Source organism: Canis lupus, chromosome 12, assembly GCF_048164855.1.
Source record: "Canis lupus baileyi chromosome 12, mCanLup2.hap1, whole genome shotgun sequence".
In the NCBI taxonomy this organism is placed as follows: domain Eukaryota; kingdom Metazoa; phylum Chordata; class Mammalia; order Carnivora; family Canidae; genus Canis; species Canis lupus.
In genome coordinates this window covers 52386643-52406123 of record NC_132849.1, presented here as the reverse complement: position 1 = coordinate 52406123, position 19481 = coordinate 52386643, and the positions used below count along the sequence as shown (strand labels likewise).

At 38.4% G+C, this 19481-nt stretch overlaps 1 long non-coding RNA gene across 2 annotated transcripts in view; it reads right to left on the bottom strand.

The window, feature by feature from the left end:
* Nucleotides 1–3952: 3952 nt before the first annotated feature.
* Nucleotides 3953–19481, bottom strand: part of LOC140600744 (uncharacterized) — a 101784-nt gene continuing 86255 nt past the window's right edge. For both annotated transcript variants that reach the window (XR_012003909.1, XR_012003908.1), the window contains one exon: nucleotides 3953–4011. This is a non-coding gene — a long non-coding RNA (uncharacterized lncRNA). The remainder of the gene's footprint in view (nucleotides 4012–19481) is intronic.

The window sequence follows — 19481 nt, the reverse complement described above, 5'->3', positions numbered from 1 at the left end:
GATTATGTAGAATAAATGTTTATTGGGAAAATGGCAATTATACATGTAATTTTCTTTAATAAAAATCCCACTACATGCCAGAATGCAAATAAGTAACAATACCAAGTGCTAGCTAAGATGCAAAGCAACCGTAATTCTCATTTATTCCTGGTGGGAGTGAAAAACAAAATACCAATTATGGAGGAAAATTTTACTGTTTCTTATAAAACCAAACACAGTCTTACCAGGGAACAGGGAGTCTGCTTCTCCCTCTCCCTATGCTCTTTCTCCCACATTCATTCTCTCTCTCTCTCAAAAAAAAAATAATAATAATAAGCAAATCTTATCTCAAGAAAAAAAAGAAAACCTCTTCTAAAGATCTATCTTCTACTCCTAGCTAGGGGTACCTGTTCCTTGTTGCTGTTCCTTAACTGGAATCAACCATATTAGTGACCTACAACATCCAATAACATTAACATATGTACTCTCTCTTAAAAAGTTGGACTCAGAAATGTAACTTGAACCTAAGACTACAGTCACCACATCATTCCATACAGAGTTTAGGATCTGCCTGAGGAGAGGCTTTCCCTGAAGAATAGATTTCTTATCCATTTGCTTACCCACTTGCAAGCAGAGAAGCTAACTAACTTGCAGAGAGACTTTGAAGATAGCCCTGGGCCCACTTAAAGACTCACAAGGAAGGCAGTGAAAGAGAGAAATGGATGGAAATAAGTGTAAACTTGGGAGGCCAAAGGTAACTCTGCAATTTAAAATATGGCCTAGTTCCACACAAATTTTAGGATTATTTGTTCCAGCTCTGTGAAAAATGTTGATGGCATTTTGATAGGGATTTCACTGAATGTGTAGATTGCCCTGGATAGTATAGACATTTTAACAATATTTGTTCTTCCAATCCATGAGCATGGAATGTTTTTCCATTCTTTGTGTCTTCCTCAATTTCTTTCATAAGTGTGCTATAGCTTTCAGAGTATAGATCCTTTACTGTTTGATTAGGTTTATTCCTAGTTATCTTATGGTTTTGGGTGCAATTGTGAATGGGATTGATTGCTTAATTTTTCTTTTTTCTGTCTCATTGTTAGTGTATAGAAATGCAACTGGTTTCTGTGCATTGATTTTATATCCTGCCACATTGCTGAATTCCTGTATGAGATCTAGCAATTTTTTGGTAGAGTCTTTTGGGTTTTCTACATAAAGTATCATGTCATCTGCAAAGAGTGAGAGTTTGACTTTTTCTTTGACAGTGTGGATAGCCAGAAGAATGTTGAAAAAGATAACCAAAGCTGGTGATATCACAATTCTGGACTTCAAGCTGTATTACAAAACTGTAATCATCAAGACAGTATGGTATGGGCACAAAAGCAGACACATAGATCAATGGAAGAGAAGACAACCCAGAAATGGACCCTCAACTCTGTCGTCAACTAATCTTTAACAAGGCAGGAAAGAATATCCAATGGAAAAAAAAGACAGTCTCCTCAATAAACAGTGTTGGGAAAATTGGACAGCCACATGTGGAAGAATGAAACTGGGCCATTTTCTTACACTATACACAAAAATATAGTCAAAATGGATGAAGTACCTATATGTGAGACAGAAATTTATCAAAATCCTGGAGGAGAACATAGGCAGCAACTCTTTGACCTCAGCCACAGTAACTTCTTGCTAGGGAGAAATAAAAAGGGAAGGGAAGGGAAGCCAAGGGAAAAAAAAAGCCAAGGGAAACAAAAACAAAAATCTCTAAAGCCAAGGGAAACAAAAACAAAAATCAACTATTGGGACTTCATCAAAATAAAAAGCTTTTTGCACAGCAAAGGAAACAGTTGACAAAACCAAAAGGCAACCTATAGAAATGGGTGAAGATATCTGTAAATGACATATCTGATAAAGGGCTAGTATCCAGGATCTATAAAGAACTTACCAAAATCAACACCCAAAAACCAAATAATCCAGTCAAGAAGTGGGCAGAAGACAAGAACAGACATTTCTCCAAAGAAAACCTACAAATGGCCAAGAGACACATGAAAAAATGCTCACTATCACTCAGTATCAGTGAAATACAAATCAAAACCACAATAAAATACCACTCCACACCAGTCAGAATGGTTAAAATGAGCAAGTCAGGAAACAACAAATGTTGGTGAGGTTGCAGACAAAGTGGAACCTTCTTACACTATTGGTGGGAATGCAAGCTAGTATAGCCACTCTGAAAAAAAGTATGGACGCTCCTCAAAAAGTTAAAAATAGAGCTACCCTATGTCCCAGTACTCCTAGGTATACCTAGGTATACTAGGTATTTACCCAAAGGATACAAACATTGTGATCCAAAGGGGCACCTGCACCTCAATGTTTATAGAAGCAATGTCCACAATAGCCAAACTAGGGAAAGATCCCAGATGCCCATCAGCAGATGAATGGATAATGAAGATGTGGATATGTATAGAATGGAATATTATTCAGCCATCAAGAAGGACAAAAATCTTACCATTTGTAACAACATGCATGGAACTGGAAGGTATTATGCTAAGTGAAATAAGTCAACGAGAGAAAGACAATTATCACATGGTTTTAGTCATATGTGGAATTTAAGAAACAACACAAAAGATCATAGGGGAATGGAGGAAAAAATAAAGTAAGACAAAATCAGAGAGGGAGACAAATCCTAAGAGTCTACTAACTATAGGAAACAAACTGAGGGTTGCTGGAGGGAAGGTGGGTAGGGGTATGGGGTAACTGGGTAATGAGCATTAAGGAGGCCATGTGATGTAATAAGCACTGGGTGTTATATGCAACTGATAAATAATTATCTCTGCATTTAAAACTAATGATATACTATATGTTAGTTAATTGAATTTAAATGAAATAAGATAATAGAAAAATAAAATAAAGTATGGCTTAAATGTTAGCTTCTAGACAACCAGAGTAGCCTTCATCCTCCCTTGAGGAAGAGCTACTATATGGTGGAAAGAGATATAGAAGTATCCTCCCCAGTACTTTTCTAAGTTGGAAGAAAATGGGGGGAGAAGAGCTCTCCATCCATTCCTGTTTGGCCTAGCCAAAGGAATTTTACAATTTCACATGTAAGTATTGATAAATCAATAATAAGTAAGATTTGTAATAGAGATGCTGAATGTTAAATATTTGATACAAAATTTGCAACAACTAGAGGACCCTAATATAATGATGGTGGGAACAAAGAAGTTTCCATATCCCTGTGCTACTTATATTGTGAGGATTTTTTTAAGGTTTTATTTATTTATTCATGAGAGACACACAGCGAGAGAGAGGCAGAGACACAGGCAGAGGGAGAAGCAGGCTCCATGCAGGGAGCCTGACCTGGGACTTGATCCCGGGTCTCCAGGATCATGCCCCAGGCTGAAGGCAGCACTAAACTGCTAAGCCACAGGGGCTGCCCTATTGTGAGGATTTTTATCTCTCTTTGATTCCCAATCCCTGACCATCTCCCATTGTCCCTCACCCACCCACCCTCTACATATGCACATACACAAATCACAAATTGGGGAGGTGTATGTTGCTTGAGTTAGACAAAAAAGAATCACACTTCTGAAAGCACACTGCCAGGAGAGTCATTCATTGATATTCAACAGGATATTCAACAGGGAATTCAACATGGATATTCAACAGGGAATAAGATGTTTCTGTGCCATACAGGATAATCAATTGTCTAGGTTTACCTGGGACTAAGGGGTTTCCCAAGACATAGTACTTATTGAGTTAAAACTGGTTAAATCCTAGGCAAATCAGGATAAGTTAGTCATCTTACCATTCTAGGCAAGTGGATAGATGAACAGCTCTGATCTTTCTAAGTTCAGACTTAGCCCTGTGGCCTCAGGTTCAAGGCATATATTCAGAAGGATCAAATTCCTCCGTAACCAACACGAGTAGCATTCTTTGCTCCCTTTTTTTTTTTTTTTTTTTTTTTTTTTTTTTTTTTTTCTTTGCTCCCTTTTGTCTTGGGCAAGCAGAGGAGTACACCAGGCCCTTTTGTGTCTGCTGAAAAATGTTCAGGAAAGAAAAGAATAAGATGATTACAGTAACTTCTTGGTCTAAATTATCTTTTAAAACCTCCTCCATTCCCACATCCACAAAATTCAAAGTTGGTAGGAATGATGTGTAGAAATCATACATCCTTATCCTCACAAAATCAGAATAGACTCATAGGCGAATGGCTCCTGGAAAGGCAAAAGAAAATACTTCTTGGTGGGAAAGGGGAGCAGAGAGATGATTCCTTTGTCAAATAAATAGATAATGTGAAGAAAGTAGAATAAATTAGGGGTGTCTGGAGGTTCATTTGGTTAAGCATCTGACAATTGGTTTCAGCTTACATCATCAGGTCATGATTCCACAGGTCAAGAGATTGAGCCCCACATTGAGCTCCATGCTCAGTGGAGTCTGCCTGAGATTTTGCCTCCTCCCTCCACTCAAGTAAGTAAGTAAGTAAGTAAGTAAGTAAATAAATAAATAAATCCTTTTTTTTAAAAAAAAAAAAAAGGTAGAATAAATTATATTAGTGTACTTCAAAGAAAATAAAATGTCCTGGGAAAATACAGAAAATTGAATATGAAGGGAAGAAACAAATCAAGACATGAGATGACAATCCTGTAAATTTTCATAAGACAAAGTCAACAACCATCTTAGGCAAACTATATTTAAAAAAAGAAAGATTGGCCTATGTGAAGATAACAGTTTTGGGGGCAATGAGGATCAAGACTTCAAAGACAAATCATGACAGACATGTGGTTATTTTTAATTTGGAAATTATGAAGCAGAAGAAAGAAAAACATAACTGCAATAGATCTTGATTTTTATTAAGTGCTTGACATCGTCTAATGAAATCACACTTGAAACATTCATTGAAATTGTCTCAGATTAAAGCAGAAACTGCAAAGAAAGACATGTGGGCAATAGCAATTAACTGGGTCTGTTGGGAGGTGAGTGGTTAGATGATGTCAAGTATGGTGCCTGGATCCACCTCAGTTCATGTCTCCATCAATGATGTGGTGAAGGTAGCCACAATGATTGAACTAAACTCCTCAGCCTTGTTTAACTGATGGTGGGAAGGTGAGGAAAGTGGGTTGGGGTATTGGTGAAAAACACATTTGTGAGGACAGATTGACACATCCTTCGGCACCTATCTGCCAATACTTGGTCAGTATTGCACTAGCAATACAAGGTCAGGTTTAATTCTGAACCAGCATATTGAATAGTTTGAAGAATCTGTAATTCTCATGAAAGCATAGTTTTGTTTGTTTTGTTTTATGAACATGAGCTCTTCTGATGAGTTTTGCTATAAGAGAAATAGCTAGAGAGAAATATGAGGTCCAAAAAAGATGCCACTATTTTTTGGTTGTAGTAGTGGTGGTGGTGGTTTTTCTGATAGGAATAGTGTAGTAGAGAAAAAAAATAAGGGAATTTGTGAGAAAGAGGAAAGAATTGCTAGATCATTTGCACTGAGTAGTCAAAACGGCTTGATCCTTTCTAAGAGTGTTGATGGTTTATATGTAGTAATGGAGAATATTTGAGGAGGGTAGGTGGGTGGGTATGTGGTAATGGGGCATGAGAGGTTGCTTCTGATTGCTCTGTTTTCAGGGATATAGAGCACTGCTACTGGACTGTGCAGACAGGCACTAGTCCACCACCCATTGGATTCTGGCTTTCAATGAAATGAAGACATAAATTGAGAATATGTGTTTAGAAAGTATTATGGCAATTTTTCAGAGTGTTTGATGTCTTCTCAGAGTGTTTGGTGTTGAATCTAATCTCAATTTTATGATATTACACTATATGTTTTTCTAAAGATTTTATTTATCCACCTAAGAGAGAGCAAGGGTGAGAGAGAGCACATGGGGGCAGAGAGAGAAGCAGACTCCCCGCTGAGCAGGGAGCCCAATGCCATGCTCAATCTCAGGTCCCTGAGATCATGACCTAAGCCAAAGGCAGACACTTAACCAATTAAGTCACCTAGGCACCCCAACTACATGTTAACTAACTGGAATTTAAATAAAAACTTTAAAAAATTAGGCTTATATTTTTGCTCTTTGTTTTCTTCTTTTCCTTTTTTCATACACCAGAATAAATACCTATTATATTTTACCAAAGTAACAGATTGGAAATTTTTTAAATTTAGAAATTAAAAATGAGCAACGTACCAGAAAAGAAATAAAGAAAGAAAGAAAAGAAAGAAAGAAAGAAAGAAAGAAAGAAAGAAAGAAGAAAAGAAAAGAAAAGAAAAGAAAAGAAAAAAAAGAAAGAAAAGAAAAGGAGGAGAGGAGAGGAGAGGAGAGGAGAGGAGAGGAGAGGAGAGGAAAGAAAGGAGAGGAGAGGAGAGGAGAGGAGAGGAGAGGAGAGGAGAGGAGAGGAGAGGAGAGGAGAGGAGAGGAGAGGAGAGGAGAGGAGAGGAAAGGAAAGGAAAGGAAAGGAAAGGAAAGGAAAGGAAAGGAAAGGAAAGGAAAGGAAAGGAAAGGAAAGGAAAGGAAAGGAAAGGAAAGGAAAGGAAAGGAAAGGAAAGGAAAGGAAAGGAAAGGAAAGGAAAGGAAAGGAAAATTGTCCTTCGCCACTCACAGTTTGGAAAGTTCTGATAGGGCTCCAGACCACCACCAACTCAAAAGTAGGGATAAGAGAAGAGGTGTTGGAAATTTAAGTCCAGAAGAGATGTGAAATAATCAGAGAGTTTCAAGAGTGAACAGACTACTATAGTAGCTCCTGAAGTGTGGTTATTAGATGAGCAACATCAGCAGCATCTCAAAACTTGTTAGAAATACAAATTCTCTAGCTCTGCCCAGACTCGCTGAATCAGAAACTTAGCAATACGTTTCTATGAAGTCCTCTAAGAGATCTGATATATACAAATGTTGAGAATTATTAGACTTGGGAAATGTAGTAGAATTAGTTGGAAGAGCACTGACTCCACTAAGGTTAGAATTCATAAATTTAAAATGAGTTCAGAAAGCACAGCTCAGAATTTTTCTCCTTCTGACACCACCATTTTAGGACTGCTGACTTACAGAATATCAGGTAACAAATTTGTCTTAAGTCAGTAAGTTTGTGGTTACCTGTTACAGCAACAACAAGAAACTAATACACACTCTTCCTAGGAACCCATATGAATATACACAATCTTCCACACTCACTCTCTCTTCCTCACCCACAGTATGGGCACAGAGGATCCAGTATAGGACCCCAAGTCCTTGCTAGACAATGGAAACAAAATGGCAGCAGGCTGGGTCCTGGAATCACTACTTAGGAAACCACCTGTATTAAACTGAAATGTGAAAAAGAAATAAACACCTGTTCTGTTAAAACTTTGAGTTTATGTTAGAAGACCTAGCTGAAACTGACTAATATTGGTGGTGAGATTGTGAATGCCATGATGGAAGTGAGAAGCAGTAAGGAGTGTGACCATAAGTACTCAGAATGCTCCAGTTCTCTCTTTGATTTTGCCAGTGGTGTTATGGAGGTCACAAGAGACCTAGTAATATTTAGATATAATAACTACAGGCTTGTTAAGGACTATGACCACATCAAAGGAAAATAATTAGCATATATATTAATGAGGTTCTTTTGTAGTCTTACTGCAAATGGTAATTGCTTGTATCTTAAGACTTCATGCCTTAATCAGATACAAGATATATGAAAACATTAGTCATTCCGAAGTCACTAATGAGCATGTAAGTTCTCCTCTAGGTCTTTACTTGAGACACTATTGATGATGAGGAAGACAAAAGATCGAAGTTCAAACAAATAAAGTGAACACAGCTGGCTTAAGAGGGTAAGTGTTAATCAGTAAACATATAGACTCCTTTTTCTTTCAGATCTATCTTTAGACTTAATTCACTTTTCCTTTTAGACTATCCAGAAAAAACACATATCCATTTGCACCAAGCTACATTCTGTCTGCCTTCTATATTTTCTAAGTTCAGTTTAAGCAAAACTACTTGACTCTTTGAACTTATACCCACATGGGCATCATCAATGGATACACCAAAAATTCTAGGAAGCATTGTCATAGAAATGGAAAACAGATTTCACAAACTGGAAACACTGAAAGTGTTTATAAGAAACTACGGTATCTAAGACAAGGGAGGAGACCTTAACGTTAAACTCGGTTACTTAAAACCAGATAATAAATAGATAATTGAAAGTTAAATTGTCAAAAATAATTATGCAGTGGTAGCCTAGATTATATAAACAAATTATAGTGATGGTGAGTACATGCTTTGTTCTGAAATTTTTAAAAGATTAATAGTTGGCATTTAAATAGGGACAGTGTCAGGATGCTTGCGTGGCTCAATTGGTTGAGCATCTGCCTTCGGCTGCGGTGGTGATCTCAGGGATCTGGGATCAGGCCCCACATGCTCAGCAGGGAGTCTGCTTCTATGTCTCCCTCTGTCCCTCCCCTGGCTTGTGCTTTCTCTTTCTTTCTCTCTCTCTATTTTTCTCTCTCTCTCAAATAAATAAAATCTTTTAAAAAATAAATGGGGACAATGTCATTTTACATTTTGATGTATAAAATAGATTTTAAAATACAAAGAAGGAAGGAAAGATTCTATGTTGAGGTCATTACCAAAGCTTTTTGGGAAGACCAAGATGAAGCTGGGTAGTGAGAACATAATAATTCCAGAATGTGAGTGGCAAATCATACTAGAAAGTTCTTGAAAAGTAACATTTCTTTTTTTTAAAGATTTTTAAAATTTTATTTATTCATAGAGACAGAGAGAAAGCGAGAGACAGAGACACAGGCAGAGGGAGAAGCAGGCTCCATGCAGAGAGCCCGATGTGGGACTCGATCCAGGGTCTCCAGGATCACGTCCCGGGCTTCTGGCGGCGCCAAACCACTGCGCCACTGGGGCTGCCCAACATTTAAAAAAAAAAAAAAAAAAAAAAAAAGATTTTATTTATTCGTGAGAGACAGAGACAGAGGGAGAGGCAGAGAGAGAAGCAGGCTCCATGCAGGGAGCCTAATGTGGGACTCGATCCCGGGACTCCAGGATCAGGCCCTGGGCTGAAGGCGGCGCTAAACCGCTGAGCTACCCGGGCTGCCCGAAAAGTAACATTTCTTAATAATCTCCACATCTTCAGCATCAGTCACAATACCTAAAACAAGTTTTCAACAAATACATTTATCTTAATGAAAAGAACATATGATCATTTTGTTTGTACCTCTTGGCAGTATAGGTTTTCATTCAATTAGGATGAAAAGTAATTCTCCATGCAAAAAAAAAGCAATAAATCCAATAAAAGTCAGTTATTTGCAGAACTGCCCAATTAATTCCACTTTTGAAAGTGGCTGACACTATGTAGCTAAACAGTCATCATTAGACAAGGACAGACGATTGACTGGAAGTAGTCCCAGCCATGCCCCCACCAAGGTATCAAGTTGCACCCTGTATATTCTCAAATTTGTATTTTCCTTTTGTTTCTGTCAAATCATGATGTTCCCTTGCTGAAATTTGAAATAACAACTTATATTAGCTGAGACTCTGGGGAGAATATTCATTATCAGCTATGGCTAGCTAAAGGACAAAATCATTGATTTTCAAAAGCATTTTGAACTGTGACTGAATTATGTGGTCAGAGCTTGCAATGATTAGCAGTAAGTCAAAGAGGGCGATTTTTCTTTTTTAATAGCTGTGCAGCTAGTGATGGCTCACAATGACATTCCGCAGTTGAAGCTATAATAACTCAGAGGTTATAATTTAACGACTCTCTCCACCTCCCACCAACATCACATATAGATGCAATCACTCTTATTCCACTTTTATGATATCACCCCCCTGCTCAAGAATCTCTGATAGATCACAGAGATAGTACACATTTATGATGTACCAGGTTGTTTGGGGCCTCAACAAGGGTTTCCCAAAATTCATCTGTTGAAGTGCTAACCCTAGTACCCGAGAACGTGACTGTTTTTGGAGATGGGGCCTTTACATAGGTGATTAAGTTAAAATAAAGCAACTAGCATGGGCCCTAATTCAGTCTCACTGGTACTTTTATAAAAAGAGGAGATTTGGGCATGTAAATAAACACCAGGGGTTTGGGTACCGAGAGGAAAGACCATGTGAGGACACAGCAAGAAGGCAGCCATCTATAAGCCAAGGAGGGAAGCCTCAAAAGGAATCAAAACTGCTGACACCTTGATCTTAGACTTCCATCCTTTAAAACTTGAGAAAATAAATTTATGATTTTAAGCCACCTAGTCTGTGGTATTTCATTATGGTAGCCCTAATAAATTAATGCACATCAAGTCTGAACTCTTTCTAGCATTAAACATCTTGTTCTGGCTAACTTTTTTGATCCAAATTCCCAATATACCAACATGTACCCTCAGCACTCACCCTAGAGCCCTACAGATGTTATGGGATCTCTTATCTTTAACCTTTCATCTTGAATGCCCCTGCCAGGGATGCTCTCTCTCTTCTTATACCATTCCTAAAGCCCAAGTCAGGAGTAGTACAAAGTCTGCTTTAATCCAACCCAGGATGATCTATTCCTACTCCTAACATTTACCCAGTGTTACTACATTGGAAATTGAAATATTTTAATATCCCAAACACATTCATTTCTAACGAGAGCCATGAAGACAGTGTCATTACTGCCTAAAACAGAGGCAGCATGAAGAGGCACTCCAAACTATTGATTGAATGAATAAACTATCCATAGAGGATCTTATTATTTTCTTATTTTTCACATGATAATTTTTATATTTCTTAATTTACTCAACTAGTTAAGAAAGAGTAAATGCGTCCTTCATGTATTTCTGGTTCTTTCCTGGGCATTGAGGATACACAGATAAATGGTATCAATTTGGTTCTCTGGCTTACAGATAGGTAAACTTATTAATCAGGGCTAAAATATCTGGTAAATGCTATTTTCTCTTATTTTGTCTAAATTTCTTTTCATAATTTTTGCAGAATAAAGTACATTGGCAATCTATAAATACTTGTCAAATGATTGAAGAAGATGATAGCAAACATTGATCAGAGTCCTATATTCTCTAGCCAGGGTGTAGCCTTCCCCAGCCAAGTGCCTAGGCAGCTCACCACAGCTCCTTCCTGCTTCTGGAAATATCTATACCACACTGCACAAGGGAAGGTCTGGGTAATTACATTCAAGTATTGATAACTCTGAAAATGACAGCCCAAGCCTCTTTCCTCCACAAAAGGAGATACCCCAGCCAGAAACAGGGTTATCGAACCCAGGCTACTTTCCAGGGAGTTCATAAAAAGTTCCAGTCTAAGTCTGATATCCCAACTAGATAACTAAAGATAACTATTCATAGTGCCCCTTTAAGTGTCGTAAGTACCCTGTTAAGATAATAAATTGTATGGCTGACCTAGGCAGAGACAATTTACCCTGGGGAAGATGCTATGGAACCACAGAGGTTCCTTTAAACATTCATGAGTAGTCAGGCTTGTTTTATTTGTTCGACTTATACTGACTTTGGAGAATATGGTGAGCCCTCTTGGGCTCTTTCATAGGGCACAACTGCCATGGCTTCTTGTTGCTCATTGACACCCCTAATTCCAGAGCTTACTTCCATATCAGTTCTTCCACACAGAAGAATTGCTAGTCCCTCAGTATACTTGGTGGGCACAGTGCCACTTTTCTTCTTGTCCTGCTACTTCCTGACCCCTGTCTGGCACCTGTGTTCGCACCTACTCCTTGAGTCTGTTTTCTGAGCCAGGTGGACCCCCAAGGTCCTGAACCCCACTCTTTTTCCTCAGTGAGGTTAATGGTATTTCTGTATTTTCCCAGAAGCATCCATTCATTGACTCACTCAACAACAGGCATTGAGCTTATTCCACGTGTGATGCCTTTTCCTGAGACAGAAATGGAAGAGGAAAAATGGAAGTAGCAGCCCACAGGGCTTGAACACAACTGCCAGTCAAGGCTGTACTAGGGGCAGGATTATCACATTTAAGCCCCTTGGGAGCACTAGGAACAAGTATTGAACAGACACTACTGTACAGATGAGAAAGGTCAGTGTCAAAGAGGTTGGTTGCCTTACTTTCCTAAGATCCAAGTAAAAGCAGTGAGGAAAGGGTTCAGGTAGGGCTGCCAAATACAATGCCAGATATCTAGTTAAATTTGAGTTTCAGTTAAACAATGAATATTTTTAGAATAAGTATATGCATGTGTGCATGTAAATATATTTTATGGTTCGATATTGGTTCTTCTGAGTTTGATTTATTGATTTGTTGTTAAATCTGGCAACCCTAATTTCAAGTCTATTTTTGGATGTTTATTCCTCAGATCAGAAAGTACAAAGGACTCAATGAAGAGGCCCACCTAGAATGTAGTATATATTTGGTAAGAGTGTTGCCCCTGTGTCATCTTTTAAAAACCTGGAGGTTTGGGACAGAGAAAGAAGTTGACAGGCTGCAGAGGATCAGAGGGCATTAAACACAGCTTGCCCCACAGCCTGAAATGTGCTTCCTCCTCCTACCTAATCCTATATTTAAAAATCAAATTTCTAAGGTAAACGCAAATACAAAATACCTGCTTATTAATTAGCTTCTGCTTAGATAGATTTAATGCATAAATCCCAATGTGGGCCAAAACCAGATAATCCCACAAAGTACATTAAGCATGACCTTGTTTCCAATGCAGTAACTCCTTATAAAATAAAACCCATACTCCTTACCATGATATCCAAGGCTGACCTCAAACTACCTTTTTAGACTAAAGTCTTTCCACAAAGCCCTGAAGTTCTGTCAAATACAAAGCACCTTGGAGCAGTCAACCAGTGACATCCTTGAGTCTGCTTATGTTATCCCTCTCCCCAACAGAGACCCTACACATCATTTTTGCTTGTTAATATCCAAAGTCAGAGAAGCAACGATAGTAGTAATACTTCTCCACCCTTGCCTTCTAGGTCATCATGCTACCAAAATACCTATTGCATACACTGGAATTATGAACACTCTATATACCCAGTGTCACCAACTAAGTCCCAAGGAAGTAGATACTGATATAAAGTTAAGATTGCAAAGGCTTATTGATCAGTAATGTTTGTGAAGGGCAAAAAGAAGAAGCAGGACCAGGCAGGAAGAGCTGTGAAGGAGTTGCCAATTTAATGATGCTTTACTAGCACAATAGGGAGCCCCAGAACAAAAATTGTCCATCAGAGAAATCCCAAAATGGACCTAAGTGCCTAGCCCCTCGTACCATTGCCTTGGTTAGCAAATATCCAGCCTAAGAATAGTGTGATCATAGCCAGAGCTGAGACCCTGACAAGGCTAATAGTTAGAAGCTGTCAACTAATCACACTCTAGGGCTAAGAAGAGTACTTTTTTTAAGTGGGACCCTGAGAGGTGTATCTCCATGGCTACCATAGCTGGGAAGAGATTCCCAGGCAGGGCTAGTCCTAGTAACTACTTTAGCCTGAAACATTTCTTAAAACTTTGGCATGAGGGATCCCTGGGTGGCGCAGCGGTTTGGCGCCTGCCTTTGGCCCAGGGCGCAATCCTGGACACCTGGGATCGAATCCCACGTCGGGCTCCCGGTGCATGGAGCCTGCTTCTCCCTCTGCCTGTGTCTCTGCCTCTCTCTCTCTCTCTCTCTCTCTCTCTCTCTCTCTCTGTGTGTGACTATCATAAATAAATAAAAATTAAAAAAAAAAAAAAAAACTTTGGCATGACACCTAAATTCTGTCGCTCAAGAATCACCCCTTTTAGGATATTAAAGATTTTTGAAATTTATGAGATCTCAATATATTTCTTAAAATACATACACATTCCTAGGTTAAACCCATTAGCACATATAAAAAATCATAACAACAGTAGCAGTAGTAGATGATAACCATGCCATGGACGTTGAGGTTTGATAGCCCAGGGCACAAGTCCTGGCTAAAAGAGAGAATAGTTCATTGAAAGCAAGAACCCAAAGGAACTAAGCAACAGATGGCCTATTTGTTTGAGTTCAGGAATGCAAAAAAAAGGAGAAGCTGAAAAGAACCCCAATCTGAGCATGCTTCTGAACTGTACCATGAACGTTAGGATTCCCTGATAGGATACCCAGTGGCCCAAGCAAAGTAGCCCTGCCAGCTAATCCTGCTAGAGAGGAAACTCTTTCCATCTGGAAAGTCCATTCAGTGGGATAGGACTTACTTGGAAGGACTCGAGCTTTTAAAGCTGAATACGCATCTAGAGTTCTCTGGCTCTTGCTGGGGCAATATCTCTCATGGTAGCTCTCGAAGCACCCAAAGAGCCATTATGCATTGGCCTAAAGTCTGCCTTAAAGCAAGCTGTACCTTCCTGGAGGCCACTGGCAACCTCATTCATGTAGTTTCTCAACAAAAATGTATTCAGTGCTGACTGTGTACTGGGCACCATGCTGTGTATTAAGGATGGAGTGAGAAATGAGATTGAATCTCCATGCTAACAAAACTTTCCATCCAGAGACCAAGAAGCAAATGCTCAATTTCAATTGAAAATTTAAAAAATCAGATAGGGAGACAAACCATGAGAGACTCTTAACTCTGGGAAACAAACTAAGGATTTCTAAAGGGGAGCTGGTAGAGGGATGGGGTGACTGGGTGACAGGCATGAAAAAGGGCACATGATGTGGTGAGCACTGGGTGTTACACACAACTGATGAATCATTGAAAACTATATCTGAAACTAATGATGCACTATATGTTGGCAAATTGAATTTAAATTCAAAAGAAAGAAAATAAGAGAAAAGGAAAGGAAAAGTACTACTAAAAATGAGAGAAGAGGATACCGGGAGTCTCAGGAGGGAAAGAAATCCTGCTGGAGAGTTCAGAGGAGTCGGCCTCAGAAAGGAAAATTCAGAACCAGATTCTATAATTTTGTAAAATTTGGCCAGAAGAGTGAGGAATGTTTATAGGAAGAAGTCCTATAAACATTGCAAAAGTCAATAAGAGGAAGTATAACATATTTAGAAACTGCCAGGTGTTTAGTACACCTAAAGAAAAGAGTCTGAGAGTTAAAAGAGAGAAAATTGAGGAGTATTAAGAAATGTGGCTGGAGTGCCAGATAGGGGCCAGATCAGGGCATATTCTTATATTAAGGAATTTATATTTTATCCCGAGGGCAACAAGGTGTCATTGAGTGGTCAGTACAATGCCTACCACATAGTCAGGACTCAATTAAGATGAGCAATTATTCAATCATTCATTCAGCAGGACACTGTGCCAGATACCTCTATGCTGGGGTGTTTTAAAAATAGTGACTAAAGCCTGAAACTAAATATTCTTTTTTGGAGATGCCCACTATCTAATGGGAGAGTCAAACATCAATAAAAGCAAACATACAATATGATATTGCAACAGCATCAGTGCCATGAAAAGGCCATGTATGATGCTGTGAGATTTCTGTGAAGTAGTGGCAATGCCCTGAGACCTGAAAGAAGAACTGCAGTAACTAAGGACAGTGGGTTAGGAATAAGAAGAGAGTTCCAGGCAATAAGAAAGACTTGAGCAAAGACCTTGAGGAAGGATGCTGCATGGCTTGCCTGAGAGGCTGAAAGATCAGGTGTCTTGAACCCCAGAAGCTCAAGGGAATATGCAGAGAGGTTAAGTTGAAGAAATGGGAAGGAGCCTTTCCATGCAGAGAGACTTTTCTGCAGTGATCAGGACTTTAGTCTTCATGGTATGAGTAACAGGAAACCAGGGATGCTTTTAATCCAGGTCCTGGAAGAGATGCAAGAGCTCCATGATTATAGTTTGGCTTTGGAAAAGACTTGTCTGGTTGTGGTGTGGAGTACAGAATAAGGGAGATATATGAACTTTTGAGGACACTAGCTTTGATCCTGGAAAGAGAGGATGGTAACTTGGACTTTGATGATGGCAGTAAAGATCAGATTTGCAGACTTGGGTATCAAAATAACAAGACTTTCATGGTGAGAGAAGTTTCTGTCATATATGACTGGGTGGATGATGCTGTCATTTACTGAAATGGGAACTCTGGACCAGTCCTAGGAAAAAATGAGTTCAGTCTGAAACATGTTGAGATTTAGCTGTTACTGAGAGAGCTAAGTAGAAATGTCAATTAGGCACGCAGTTCTGAGATTAGATAGATAAATAGATAGATGATGATATAGATAGATGATAGATGATGATGATGATGATAGATAGATAGATAGATAGATAGATAGATAGATAGATAGATAAAAAGAGAGAGGGGGGAACAGAGACGGGGAGAGAAAGAGTAGGTAAAAATTGATACTGTAGGCAGATGAGCTAACCCAGGGAGGGAGTATAAAGTGAAGTGATCAGATATGGCTTATACAATGTCACAGTGGCTGCAGTACAAAGAATGTATTGGAAAGGGCAAGACTCTAAGACAAGTTCAAATGATACTAAAGTTATCAGAAGTGTGATGATGATGATGATGATGATGATGATGACAATGATGATGACATAATATAAAATAATGGCAGTGTGGAGAAGGAAAAATAAACTGACTTGAAAGATAAACAAGTAAAGTTGACAGAATATGAACATGAATAAGAGGAAAAGAGACCCATGGTGACCTCAGACTTGTGTCTGGGGCAACTGGGTGGGTGATGTTGTCATTCACTGAGAAATGAATTTTGGAATGAAGATAAGTTCCAATGTGAATATGCTTTTAATACCAGGAATCATGCAAGTAAACAATTGGATTTTGGGTCTGTAGCTATCCTTGGGTCAGGAGATAGAGCACTATACCAAAGCTATACATCTAGAAATAATCTATGATTTATATCAAGGTGTAATGGGAATCTACTTATGTATTCATTCATTCTGTGATTGTTATTGAGTAGTCTACTATGTTTTAGTCACAGAATCAGCTAAGATGATTCAATGAGTATATGATGAGGGAAGAGATGGAGACAGAGAAAATAGAGAGCACCAACATTTAAAACATAAGCAGAGGAGGCAAGAGAAAATGCTGAGAAGTGACACAATTCCATTCAGTGTAGTAAATATTTCACAATTATAATTAAAATGCAAATAAAATACTATTTCTTTTTAATTACATGGTCTAATTATTGTATTTTATTTGGCTTTGTTTTCTGAAATACTTCAAACATACAGAGACTCATAGAAAATAACAGCTCAAAAAGTCACTGTCGTCCCAACATTCCCAGGAATTAACCACTATCTTGATTTAGTTGTTAATCCTCCTCTGGTGTTTTATCTTGATGCTACCTCTGTATGTACTCATAAATAGAATACAGCATGGTTGCAAACATTTTCAGATGCATACAAATGGCAGTATTCAATACATATCATTCTGCAATTTGCTGTATCTGATCTACATTCTTTTTCTGAATATGACTACATTATGTTTTGCAGTTCCATTTCATTGACTTTTAACTCTGGCATATTACTCTATTTCAAAATATACTGCAATGTACTTATCCATTATCCTATTTGTAGATGTTTAGGCCAAGAATTTTTTCATATTTATAGACAATGCTTCCACACTTTTCCTCTATGGTCAGGAACAAGACAGGGATGTGACTCTTAGCATTGTTATTTAATGTAATACTGGAAGTCCTAGCCACAGCAATCAGACAACACAAAGAAATAAAAGGTACCCAAACTTGCAAGGAAGAAGTCAAACTTTCACTATTTGCAGATGATATGATACTCTATAGAAAACCCAAAAGAGTCCACCAAAAAATTGCTAGAACTGATACATGCATCTAATAAACTCACAGGATATAAATCAATGTATAAAAATCTATTGCATTTTTATAAACCAACAATGAAGCAGCAGAAAGAAATCAAGGAATCAATCTCACTTATAATTGTACCAAAACCTGTAAGATACATAGAAATAAACCTAACCAAGGAAGTAAAAGATCTGTACTCTGAAAACTATAAAACACTGATAAAAGAAACTGAAAAGGACACAAAGAAATGGAAAAACTATTTCATGTTCTTGGTTTGGGAGAACAAATATTGCTAAAATATCTATGTTACCCAAAGCAATCTACACATTTAATATAATTCTTATCAAAATACCAACAGCATTTTTTACAGAGCTAGGACAAATAATCCTAAAATTTGTATGGAACCACAAAAGGCCTGAATAGCCAAAGCAATCTTGAAGAAGAAAAGCGAAGCTGGAGGCAACAAAGCTGTAGTAATCATAACAATATGGTCCTGGCACAAAAACAGACACATAGATCAGTGGAACAGAATAGAAAACCCAGAAATGGACCCACAACTATATGGTCAACTTATCTTTGACAAAGCAGGAAAGGATGTCCAATGGAAAAAGAAAGACCATTCTTCAATAACTGGTGTTTGGAAAAACTGGACAGCAACATGCAAAAGAATGAAATGGGACTCTTATACCATACACAAAAATTAATTCAAAATGGATCAAAGAATTAAATGTGAGACAGGAAACCATTAAAATCCTAGAGGAGAACACAGCAGCATCTTCTTTGACATTGGCCATAGCAACTTCTTTTTTTTTTTTTTTTTTTAATTTTATTTATTTATGATAGTCACAGAGAGAGAGAGAGAGGCAGAGACACAGGCAGAGGGAGAAGCAGGCTCCATGCACCGGGAGCCTGACGTGGGATTCGATTCCGGGTCTCCAGGATCGCGCCCTGGGCCAAAGGCAGGCACCAAACCGCTGCGCCACCCAGGGATCCCCATAGCAACTTCTTATTAGATCTCTCTTTGGAGGCAAGGGAAACAAAAGTAAAAATAAATTACTGGAACTTCATCAAGATAAAAAACTTCTGCACATCAAAGGAAACAACAAAACTAAAAGACAACTTCTGGAATGGAAGGAGATATGCAAATAGCATGTCTGAGAAAGGGTTATTATCCAAAATGTATTAAGAGGGTGGCATCCCTGGGTGGCTCAGCAGTTTAATGCCTGCCTTCAGCCCAGAGCGTGATCCTGGAGTCCTGGGATTGAGTCCCACATCGGGATCCCTCCATGGAGACTGCTTCTCTCTCTGCCTATGTCTTTCTCTGCGTCTCTGTCTCTCATGAATAAATAAAATATTTAAAAAAACAGAATTTATCAAATTCAACACCCAAAAAACAAATAATCCAGTTAAGAAATGTGCAGAAGACATGAACAGACATTTTTTCCAAAGAAGACATACCAACAGACACATGAAAAGATGTTCAACATCACACATAATCAGGGAAATACAAATCAAACATGATAAGATACCATCTCATCTGTCAGAATGGCTAAAATTAACAACTCAGGAAACAACAGATGTTGGTGAGAATATGGAGAAAGGGGAACCCTCTTACATTGTTGGTGGGAATGTTAACTGGTATATTCATTCTGGAAAACAGTATAGAGTTTGCTCTATATTGTTACTCAAAAAGTTAAAAATAGAACTACTCTACAATGTAGCAATTATTCTACTAGGTATTTATCCAAAAGATACAAAATATTGATTTGAAGGGACACATGCATTCCATGTTTATAGCAGCATTATCAACAATAGCCAAATTATGGAAACAGCCCAAA